This window comes from Primulina huaijiensis, chromosome 11 (assembly GCF_012295235.1).
Source record: "Primulina huaijiensis isolate GDHJ02 chromosome 11, ASM1229523v2, whole genome shotgun sequence".
Taxonomy (NCBI): Eukaryota; Viridiplantae; Streptophyta; class Magnoliopsida; order Lamiales; family Gesneriaceae; genus Primulina; species Primulina huaijiensis.
In genome coordinates this window covers 16,035,556-16,046,938 of record NC_133316.1, presented here as the reverse complement: position 1 = coordinate 16,046,938, position 11,383 = coordinate 16,035,556, and the positions used below count along the sequence as shown (strand labels likewise).

Here is an 11,383-nt window from a genome sequence, read left to right as displayed (position 1 = left end):
TCGTTGTTACGATCTTCCTCCATATGAAAACAATGGACTTACTTTCGAATGCATTTTCATGATCATGAGGTAACAAATTTATATATGTATTTGATATTGAAATCATGTAAACACGTGAAATATAATATGTACATTCTCTCTATTTTTTTAGGGTTCACGCATACATGCAACAATTAAAGAAGGCCTCATACAGAAAATGAAAAAAATTCTCCAAGAAGGTCATCTTTTTGCAATTAAAAATGTAATTGTTGCAGACAATCGTCTGAAATACAAGACAACAACATATAAATACAAACTCATATTTATGAATAAACTAATGTCTGCGAGATTTTCGATGATACTTTTTCATCAACTATGTTAAATTCAAGAGTTTTAGATATTTGAAAAATGCAAATTTCATTGATAAGAATGAACATTTTGGTAAGCTGATTTAATTTATTTACTTATGGATCTATCACATTTTCAATCATCTTTATGTTTACTTACAAGTTTTTTTAAATTTCTTTCTAGATGTAATTGGGAAAATAATAGCAAGAGACTCACCTCAAAATAAAGAAATTAGTGGACGTTCTACAAAACTTATCGATTTGGTCATTGAAGATTTAGAGTAATCACAATTTTTCTTATTTTCAGATTTTATTTGTGCAAAGTAATTTTTGGCATTTCAAAATCTGTATTTATTGTTTGTTAGAAACAACAAATTGCCATGTACTTTGTGGGGAAATTTTGTTGACAAAATCATGACATATTTGGGCAATGTCGGTGATAAACCAGTTGTTGTTATTCTTCAAATGTGTCATGCAAAACGATTTAGGGGTGAAGTGCAAGTTCAAAGTACGTTTTATGTCACCAAAATGATAGTAAATAGAAACCTAGCTGAATTTCTTGAATTTCGAAACAGGTATTTTAAATTTAGATCTTTTTGTTTATAATGTAATTTATCTTTTTGTTGTAACTGAATTTTAATAACTTTTCCAATTAAGGATGATTCTGATTACAAGACCCTAACAAATTCAATTAGCACCATTTCAGTGCAATCTGCCCCAAATATCATGGATGAAATTTCGAATGCGAAGGACATTTTCATGACCATAGAACAAATTTCAGATAATAATGAGGTATATTTTGTTATATTCTTTTTATTAATAAGAGTTTCACTCAAAATTGATTTAATTAAAGTATATACAATTGTTATTTAGTTTTTTTTGTCAATTTCCAGGTTTGGAGTTTTTGGGTTTATGCAAGAATTGTATCTGTTGAATCTCATGAAAGTTGGTGGTATTTGTCATGTAAAAAATGTCCGAAGAAGATGATTGTGGTGGGTGATAAATTTTACTGTGAAAAGTGTGATAAATTTGATACTACAGGAAATATGAGGTATGTTTTATGCATATTTGGGCGCTATCGGTGATGAACATTTTTCTGATTTATTTAGCAAAAATATTTTTTTTAATCGGTTTTCTAGGTGTAAGATTCAAGTTAGAGTTGTTGACAGTACTGGAAATGTAATTTTCTTACTTTGGGATAGAGAATCTATTCAACTTATTAGAAAAACTGCGCTGGAATTGAAAACTTAAATGAAAAATCAGGTTTTCATTCTTTGTTTTTCATGATATACTTAAATTTTTTTTATAAAATATTAATCATCCATATAATTTTCAGGGTAAGAAATCGGTAGAAATGCCGAAAGACTTTGTTTATTTAGTGGATCAAAATAGTATATTCAAAGTTGAAGTTAGATCCAATCAAATTCGTGGATATAATGGGACATACACTGTCATTAAATTGATTTCTGACACTACTGTTGTTGAAAATTGCTCTAGAGAATTTTTTGATAGTCAGGTATGATATTGTCTATTACTTGGATTTAATTATTTAAATTTTAATATATGGTTGGTTAAAAATTTTCATTTACTATAGGAGTCTGATTTGTTTTCAAAACTCAACAACACTGACACGACATATGTTGAGGTAAATATCCCAAAATTAAATATATATTACATACGAATTTAGTACAAATTCAAATTAAATTAATGTTTTTAGGTTCTTTCGTCGGGAGATGAAGTCTCCACACCTATAAAGTCTACAAACGAAGAAGTTCCATCAAAAGATGTATTAAATGATTCTATATTGAAGAGAAGACTTATTGATGAGTTCTCATCCACTACCCCAGATAAAAAGTTCAAAGCTAACATCAAGCAAGGGAAAGATTGAAATATGTTTTCCATAATACTATGAGTAATATTATTATAAGTTTTATTTTGGAATTAAGATTTCATGAGACATTTTTATCTTAATTTCAAACATTTGCTTTTGTGATATTTAAATTATATTGTTATTGTCGAATTTATTAGTGCAATGAAGTTTTATTGTTCAATTGTGTGTTAAGAAATTTATCATTTTCATATGAAGGCTTTTTTTTCTTCACAAAATTTATAATTATAATAATTAATGTGGATAAAATTAATATTAAATATATTTTTTGCATATGTGAAAAAAAACTGTGACCACCATCAATCAAAAGACAATCCAATTCATAATAATAATTTTTGTTATATTAAAAATGTTAACTACTAAAATTTAGAGATACTTGAGTATATACTGAAAAATGCAACACGACAAATAAATATAAAATAGTGCATATGTTTAAATGAAGGTTGATGTCACCTACAAAACAAATATAAACATTTTTTTGGGAAATGGTACCACAATCAACCCATATTCCAAAACATATTAAATATTTTTTCACATATAATCAAGAAATGTCTTTCCAATTAATGCATTAAGTAGGTGCTTAAACACATGTTAAAAACACAAGAAGGCAAGTAAAAATAAAATGGCATACATGTTTCAATTAAATATGATGTCAAATAAATCGAACATAAATTAAAAAAATCAGGCCAAACAATTAACTTTTTCCTTATTCCAAAAATAATATTCTTGAAACTTAACATACAACATTAACTATCTTTCCAAAATAGAGACTTAAAAATTTTAAAAATAAAATATATAGTTGCTTTTAGAGTTTCAAAAAAGTCACTAATAATAAATGACTAATTAATACCATTATAATTAACTCAAATAAAAAAATTTATTAGCATAACTTTTTTCAAGTTTCAGAATACCTACATTAATGAGATGTTTGATTACTGCTTTTATAATAAACTTAAAACACTACTACCATTCATTCTCAAAATCAAGTGTTTGAATTTCTCAACTGAAATCCAATTTGTTCAAAACACAATCACAATTCCCATCCACTCATATTTTTAACAATCAAACACATACTTTCAAAATATTTCATATAAAAAATCATAGACGTCAACAAAGATGCGACATTAACAGATCAAATCTTCAAAAAAATAAAAAGGCAAAATTTCGAAGGCTCAAACCAACAATGAAGCAACTGACAAAATCAAGTGTTCTAAGGGGCAAGCGACAGAAGAGTGACGACCCAACAAAAGGTATTTTTTTTGCTCATGCTATTAATTGAAAAAATTTATGCATTTGTGGCTAAAAATGTAGTATACCTTATTTCCAAAGTTCTTAGCAAAAATATGTTCTGAAAGTACCCGCCCTGATTTAACTCTTTCGGAGAAGGAATTTTCAGTCTTTGATGATGTGTTTGTCTTACCGTAGTTACACCTTCAAGATAAACAAACTTTATTATCAAAACATTAATATGCAGAAATAAAAAAAAATAGAATAAGGATGAATCTAATTTTTTTTTTCCTTCGAATTATCAAAATTATATTAATAATGATTGTTAAAATAACATGTAAAAAATTATTCGAGATTTGCAGATTTATTCATAAAAAGATATTTCATCTCGAAAACTCTACAATTGTATGGAAGATTTATCATTGAGTTAACATCGAAAAATGCATATATTATCCAAAAAATTTTACAGAATCCGAAAAAATGACAAAATAATCTGAAACAATGATCAAATTCATAGATTCTTAACTCAGAAAACTCAAATGTAGATTCAAATATATTACTTACCATAATTATTTTTTTTTTGAATTAGATCTCATGAAATTTTATAACAAAAGAAATCTGTTTGTAGGGAATATTTTCTCAGAAAAGTTGATAGTAGATCTAAATAAATTAGTCACTGTATCGAATTTTTCTGAGGTATAGAAATAAAAACATGAAGATCTGGGTAGAACATGACCAGATCTAAATAGATCTTGTGCCCCATAAACAGATCTATAGATTCTTTTCGAAAAAAATGAATAATGCTTTAAAACATTGTTTTATAATATTCCTATTTCGGAAAAAAAAAGTTTTTTAAAATAACTCTTTTCAGATTTAAAGCTTTCTTTAACAGATCCGAAAATTCTTATTCCGAAATTAATAGAATCTGAAGCAAAAATGTCAAAATAATTTAGAACAAACCCAAAAATGTTTCTCAGAAAAATCGATGGTAAATCTAACTATATCAGACCCCATAAAGATTTTTTCTGAGGTAAAAAATTCGAGTATGCATCTGTACACTCCATGAGTTTCGGCATGAAGATAAAATACTCGAAAAAGATGAAAAAAAATTAGATCTAAAATTACATGTCCATCGATAGATCTATTATCTCGAAATCCTGAAAATAAAATTAAATCAAGGAAAAAAATAAAATATAAATATTCTTCGTGAATCAAAAAATGCGAAAAACAACAAAATGAAACCATGATTTTCGGTGCACAACAAAACTAAGAAGAAAGAAGAAATCATGGCATATTTTCGTTTGAGAGAAAATGTAGAAAGATATAATGGGATACCAAAAGTCACCCTTTGACATTTATTTCTTGTGTTTTGTGTGGAAAAAATGTGTACAAGTCCCGAATCATACACGTATATATCGACTCACTTTAGGGTTTAGATAGTTGGGTTGGGCTACTTCAATGTTTATTTAGTTGGGTTGGGCTATTTCAATATTTATTTTGTTGGGTTGTTTATTTGTTGTCTTTGAAATTTTGAGGAAAAAATTTGAGCTATTTGAATACAATGACACTTATATATAGATTAAGGTTATTATAATTAAAAAATTTCATCTATATTTTTAATTTGATTTTATTTTTGAGATCTAATATATTTATTTCAATGATAGTATAAAATCATTTTTCTCTTCAATATATCAACTTTTCCCGAATTAATTTTGTGTGGAAAAAATGTGTACAAGTCCCGAAACATACACGTATATATTGACTCACTTTAGGGTTTAGATAGTTGGGTTGGGCTATTTCAAGGTTTATTTAGTTGGGTTGGGCTACTTCAATATTTATTTTGTTGAGTTGTTTATTTGTTGTTTTCAAAATTTTGAGGAAAAAATTTGAGCTATTTGAATACAATGACACTTATATATAGATGTAAGATTATTATAATTAAAAAATTTCATCTATATTTTTAATTTGATTTTATTTTTGAGATCTAATATATTTATTTCAATGATAGTATAAAATCATTTTTCTCTTCAATATATCAACTTTAATCTTAGATCAACAATTCCCGAATTAATATAGATGATTAAAAAATAATCGTATGTAAATTTAATATAAACTACCATTTTTATATTTTTTTTATTCATGCAAAATAATATAAACAAGGAAAAATTGTTAATTAACATATTTAGAATTAAAATATATGTATGGAATTTGACATATTCAAAAGGCAAAATTTTTTAGTTAAATTAATTCAAGGCCAAAATTGATTATGGAATTGTATAACAGGCTATTGTTAATCATCTCTATTAAACAAATTTATATTAAATACCAATTACTATTTTTGTTATACTTGAATACATTTATCTTGTGAATTATCATTATAAATGTTTCTTTTATAATTAGTTCCATTTATTTTAATTATTTTTTGTTGTAAATATTTAAACAGAGAATATGGATTTGAGAGCCAGAGTATCTCAACAATTTAGTTTTCATGGTTCAGTCAAGATACTGATTCCAACATTAATATCTCCGTTAAGTGATATTACAAATGGTATGATTTTTTTTAATTAAATAAAGTACTTTTTTAAAGTTTTTCTAATGTATAAATTACTGTATTTAATATTTATCATTTTTTTTGTACAGTTAATCCATCAAACCGAATGGCCAAAAATGTATCGTTTGAAATACCTAGCAGCTCAACTACAAATCTCTCAGAGATTATTGATCTAACAAATGGTGATGATTTTCATATCTCGTCTGTTAAGATTCTTCATAAATTAAAGTATGTTCGTCAATATAAATATTTAATGTGAATATATTTTAACATTATTACTAATGTTTATCTTTAATTTAAAAAATGTGAAAATATACACTAATAATTAATTAAAATTTTTTATTTTTAAAATTCACATTTTCATTCTAGATATAATAATATTATAATATTTAAATATAATTTTTAACATATTTATTGCATTATGTCAATAATATTTATTATTATTTTTTTGTTTTTTTTAGTTGAAAAATCTGGTTCAATTCATATTAATTCAACTTTCATATCGGACAGTCAACACAATTGCAATAATCGTGACAAAAGAACCTCATTAACATCAATCGGTACAGTTAAATTTTATGTTTTTATTATTTTTCAATTAGGATAATTAAATTTTTTGTTATGTTATTATATAAATTTTCTTTTATTTTTTTCATACAATTTATATTTAACAATGTCCTTTTTTATATAGAGATTATTGGGATATAGGGGATCCAACATACAAATGTGAATTTTGTGGTGCGATGTTTTGGTATGAAGAGAGGTTATGTCGAAGTTATAAATCTAGAAATCCTAAGTACTCTCTACGTTGTATGCAAGAAAAAATACAACTTCCTTCTTTAAAAAAACCTCCTCAAGTACTGCATGATTTATTGAACGGAGTGAGTGATAAGAGCAAAGATTTTCTAGAGAGCATCCGATCACAATAATATATTTTGCTTCACGTCGATGGGAGGGAAGATAGATTCAAGTTTAAATCGAGGTGGCTCCCCTCCAATTTTTAAACTTCATGGTCAGAATTATCATTTAATCGGAAGCCTACTTCCATGTGAAGGTGCATCCCCGAAGTTTACTCAGATGTATATTTACGACACAGAAAACGAAATTTCTAATCGGATTTCTGCTGTCAGGTATATCTCAAAATCTATATGTTACATTGAATAGACCATATTTTCTATTTTTGTTCTAGAAATTTTTTTTAAGCGAAACATTTTTCAGACAAAATAACGACACGAATAATCTGCATTTAGAGATAGTTTATGATCTGAAGGTAATGTTGGATGAAAACAATGTTTTGGTCAAGTGTTTTAGGATGACCAAAGAAAGAATGATGGCAGAAAGACGATCCGATGTGAAACTAAAGTTGGTTGGTAGAAGAAGTGGGGACGGAAGGAGATATAATCTTCCATCTGCTTCTGAGGTTGCTGCTTTAATTGTGGGAGATTTCGACGATTCTTTGGGCAACCGAGATATTTTAGTAGAAACGCAAACGGGGCAACTTAAACGTATCAATGAGTTGAATCCTGTGTATCTTGCTCTCCAATATCCTATACTTTTTCCATATGGTGAGGATGGTTATAGAGGAGATATTCCATTTTCAGAATCTAAATCAAGTATTGGAGGAAGAAAAAAGGTGAGTCTAAGAGAATTTTTTTCTTATCGACTGCATGATAGAGATTTTGAATCTTCGAGTATTTTGTTTTCAAGAAGACTATTTCAACAGCTCATTGTCGATGCATACACAATGGTTGAATCTGCAAGGTTGACATATGTTCGGATGCATAAAAAACAATTGAGATGTGAGATGCACAAAGGTCTTCATGATGCACTTTTGCATGGTGAAACAAACACATCTACACAAGGAAGACGTATTATCTTGCCTTCTTCTCTTACTGGAGGGGCAAGATATATGATTCAGAACTATCAAGATGCGATGGCTATATGTAAATGGGCCGGTTACCCAGATTTGTTTATCACATTTACATGTAACCCAAAATGGCCAGAATTTTTGAGATTTACCGAGAACTATGGGTTGAGGGCAGAAGACCGTCCAAATATTGTTTGCAGAATCTTTAAAATAAAGTTGGATGCCTTGATTAAAGATCTCGGAAAGAATAAAATATTTGGAAATGTTAAAGCAGGTAAAAAAATTTATGTTTTTTTAATTATATATAAGGTACTACTATTTTTGGATTTTAGAAAATTAATATATTTTAATAAATATAATTAATTCTTATTCTCATATTGTTAGTAATATGCTCCGTGGAATTCCAAAAGCGAGGATTACCGCACGCCCAAATTTTGCTTTTCCTATGTAAAAAAGACAAATATCCAGCAGCAGAGGCAATAGATCACATCATTTCTGCTGAAATTCCTGATGAAAAAAATGATCATATTTATTATGGTGCAGTACGAGATCTAATGATGCACGGTCCATGCGGCGAAACAAGAAAGAACTCTCCATGCAAGTCTAACGGTCGTTGTACAAAGCATTTTCCTAAAAAGTCGTTGAAGTGACATCAATTGATGAGGATGGATACCCAAGTTATAGACGCAAAGATAATGGGCAAAAAATTATCAAGAATGGTGTTAATCTGGATAACAGATTTGTTGTTCCCCATAATCGTTATTTGTTAATTCGGTAAGGAACCCATATGAAAGTTGAATGGTGCAATCAATCTCGAGCTATAAAATATTTGTTCAAGTACATAAATAAAGGACATGATCGTGTGACTGCCTCATTATATAAGAGCTCAGATGATGATAGTTTAGGGAAAAATGTTGATGAAGTTAATATGTACTAAGACTGCAGATATATTTCCCCGTGTGAGGTTGCGTGGAGAATTTTTGGATTTGATATTCAATACAGAGATCCACCCGTCGAGCGTNTATCTATTTTTTTTGTAGAATTGGAATTAAATGAGGATGAAATAAGAAGTTATGCATTGGTTGATATTGAAAAGCTATTGCAAAGCTATGGAAAGAGTTTACGTGAATTCCAATCAATGCATTTTCCGAGTGATCAATATTTTCAGTCTTCGCAAAATAGACTAATTCATGATGAGTTGCGGTTTGATAGAAGATCTTTGTCGCAAGAACATGATAAACTCATTAATAATTTGAACTCAGAGAAACGTCGTGTATATGATACAATAATGAAAGCAGTTGTTTCAAATAAGGGAGGAGTATTTTTTGTTTATGGATATGGAGGTACTGGAAAAATATTTGTCTGGAAAACTCTGTATGCATACTTGAGATCGAACGGAGAAATTGTCTTGAATGTGGCATCAAGTGGTATAGCATCTCTTCTACTACCTGGTGGAAGAACTGCTCATTCCCGTTTTGCAATTCCATTTAATCCTAATGATTAATCAACATGAAATATCAAACAAGGGAGTCATCTTGCAGAGCTTATTGTAAAATCTAAACTTATCATTTGGGATGAGGCTCTAATGACTCATAAGTTTTGTTTTGAAGCTTTGGATAAAAACATGAAAGATATAATGAGATTTGTCAATCCTTCAAGCCTTCATTTGCCTTTTGGAGGCAAAACGATTGTTTTTGGTGGTGATTTTCGACAAATATTGTCTGTTATTCCAAAGACAGTAGACAAGATATTGTTCACGCCACTATCAATTCTTCATATCTTTGGAGACATTGTATAGTTTTGAGATTGACGAAAAACATGCGATTAAAGAATTTAGGTTCTGATGAAGAATGTGCTAAAATCAAAAAAAATTCAGATTGGATTGCTAATTTAGGAGATGGAAAAATTGGAGAAATTGAAGAACAAAATGACGGTTATGCGACAGTAGATACTCCTGATGAACTTTTGATCAAAGATCGCAATGATTCTATTGCAGCAATAGTTGAGAGTACGTATCCGTCTTTAGACAAAAATATCAACAATACTGCATATTTTCAGCAAAGAGCTATTTTGGCACCAACACTTGATGTCGTTCAGTCCATAAATGAATACATGATATCTCTAAACCATTCAGAGGGAAGGTTGTATTTAAGTTCTGATATGACGTGTCACTCAGATAGAAATGTTGATCTACTGAATGATGTGCATACCCCTGAATTCTTAAATGGAATAAGATGTTCTGGAGTACCGAATCACGAGTTAAATTTGAAGGTTGGAACTCCGGTTATGTTGCTGCGGAACATAGATCTTTCTCTTGGATTATGAAATGGCACTAGATTAATCGTGACAAGGCTTGGAAACCATGTTTTGGAAAGAAAAAATCTTACTGGAAGTAATGCAGGTCAAAAAGTGCTTATTCCAAGAATGTCATTGACGCCTTCTGATCTAAGGCTTCCTTTTAAATTTCAACGAAGACAATATCCTTTGATTGTATCATATGTAATGACAATCAAAAAAAGTCAGAGGCAATCATTGTCTCATGTATGAATTTTTTTGAAGAACCCTGTTTTTAGTCATGGTCAGTTGTACGTTGCTATATCCAGAGTTACGAATCCTGAGGGTCTAAAAAATTTGATATGTGATAGTGATAGCAACCCGAAAAATTCAACGACAAATGTTGTATTTAAGAAAGTTTTTCAAAATTTGTAATTTGTTTTTGTTTTCTAATTGTATGATCTATAATCTATTTAGTTTATTTGTATTTTATTTAAATTATTTATTGAAATTAAAACCACATTAAAAGTTTGTATCATGTTTATCATTTTATTTTGTTACAGTTATTGTTTTGTGCATAGTACATAAATTTATATGTGAATATAATTTAATTGATAAACACATAATATCATTCATCGTCTAATACAAGCGTGATATTAATTTTCAGCCGAAATACAAAAATGGCTCTTTTATTCAGTGTTTCATTGTTAAGATCTATATGTATATGAAAACAATAAACATTTCACTTTACGTTATAGAGAAAGTAAACAAATTATCATACATACTAATTTCAATAATTAATTATATAAAATAACACTCCGTGCATCGCACGGGTGAAATACTAGTTATAAATTTAAAAATACATTCTATAACGATCGTCTTCTAATGGTCTCAGGAATGTGTCCCCGATGTGTCATGCCCTCCACGGGAACCAATTAATCGATGTTCTTTCTAAATAAAAGTTATAAAACAACCATCATAGTTGTACAAAATCTTTAATAAATAATTTATATAAGATATGGGAATTATAAGTTTTTGGTCATCTCTTTTGATTTGACAAACGCTTCCACACTCTTCATGTACGCCAAGTTGAGAAAATGCGAGTTTTGGATTGACAGTGTAATATTCTTGGGACAAATAATTTTGAAGGAAGGAAAATACGTCGTCCCGAGCAAAGTGGAATTCATATTCAATTGGTCGTGCCCAAATACAGTTCAAGAGATGCGTATCTTTTTTAGTCTTGCAGGTTATTC

At 28.7% G+C, this 11,383-nt stretch overlaps 1 long non-coding RNA gene and 1 pseudogene across 1 annotated transcript; both read left to right on the top strand.

The window, feature by feature from the left end:
* Nucleotides 1-1,201: 1,201 nt before the first annotated feature.
* Nucleotides 1,202-1,629, top strand: LOC140988602 (uncharacterized). Its single transcript, XR_012177340.1, has 2 exons — nt 1,202-1,377; nt 1,466-1,629. It is a non-coding gene; the product is annotated as an uncharacterized lncRNA (long non-coding RNA).
* Nucleotides 1,630-5,889: 4,260 nt separating this feature from the next.
* LOC140988424 (uncharacterized) lies at nt 5,890-10,719 on the top strand (annotated as a pseudogene).
* Nucleotides 10,720-11,383: the final 664 nt, after the last annotated feature.